General features: G+C 38.6%; 1 long non-coding RNA gene across 1 annotated transcript in view; it reads right to left on the bottom strand.

The window, feature by feature from the left end:
- Positions 1-579: 579 nt before the first annotated feature.
- The window catches only part of LOC108504504, a 30396-nt gene continuing 30004 nt past the window's right edge, over positions 580-971 (bottom strand). The window contains exon 3 of the long non-coding RNA XR_001877139.1: positions 580-687. This is a non-coding gene — a long non-coding RNA (uncharacterized LOC108504504). The remainder of the gene's footprint in view (positions 688-971) is intronic.

Raw genomic sequence — 971 nt, 5'->3', positions numbered from 1 at the left:
ATTTCTGCTGATGGAGGCTGCCTTAGAATAACTAAACCATTAAGACAAGGTATGCTCAGTGAGAGCATTCTCGTATTTCATTATAAGCAAGAGACATCTGGGAACAGAGAAGCAGAAGCACCTAAAGTCTCATTTCATTTGCAGATTCCTTGTGGTCTCTGCCCAGAGCTTGTAGTCTCTCCTCCCCAAGCCAAAGGTCTTACAGTGCTCTCTTTTCATGAATGTGGTCACACTGGAAAAGGTGGACGGGCTTTTTCATTGTATCTAAAATAGGTTATGCTATTCCTAGTGATATGGGCTATGACTCTCCAACCCAAATGCTAGGGTATTTGCATGCTTAATTCACAAGCCTAATTGCCATAATTGCACATGCTCATTAGGCAATTTCGTGCGCAAATGCTGAGTTAGGCACATAACTAGGCATAGTCTTTGCAGTGTGATTTGGTTCAACACTCGTGGAAAATTTGTGAACAAATTAGACATGCAATTGAATGCACATTTTCTACGCTAAGAAGTTGGGCAGGGCCTGGCACCAGGCAGACTGCAGTCTAAATGGATAAGCAGAAGGTACTCCCCTGGTGAATCCTGGTGTAAGATTGAGTCCTTCATCCAGAGAAAAAGTCAGATCTGAGATGTCCTTCACATTATCCAAAGATCCACACCTTCCTTTCAGGCTGAGCTGGAATACTGGGAAGCAAAACAAATTTAACATTCATCTAAGAAAAAAAACTAAACCAAAAAAACAAAAACAAAAAACAAAAACAAAAACAAAAACAAAAACAAAAAAAAACCAAAACAAAACAAAACAAAAAAAAAAAAAAAAAAAAAAAAAAAAAAAAAAAAAAACAAACCAAAAACATCAACAACAATCATGAAGCTCTAATTTTATGATCTGATTGCTGAGGACGAGTAGATACAGAGCCTCCCTGTCAGAAGGGAGACAAAGCCAGCCTGTTTCTTCCTATATTCCC

The sequence above is a fragment of the Lepidothrix coronata genome, unplaced genomic scaffold, assembly GCF_001604755.1.
Source record: "Lepidothrix coronata isolate B3197 unplaced genomic scaffold, Lepidothrix_coronata-1.0 Scaffold166, whole genome shotgun sequence".
NCBI classification, from domain to species: Eukaryota; Metazoa; Chordata; class Aves; order Passeriformes; family Pipridae; genus Lepidothrix; species Lepidothrix coronata.
The sequence above is the reverse complement of the archived record's forward strand: the minus strand, read 5'-3'. Positions and strand labels throughout refer to the sequence as shown.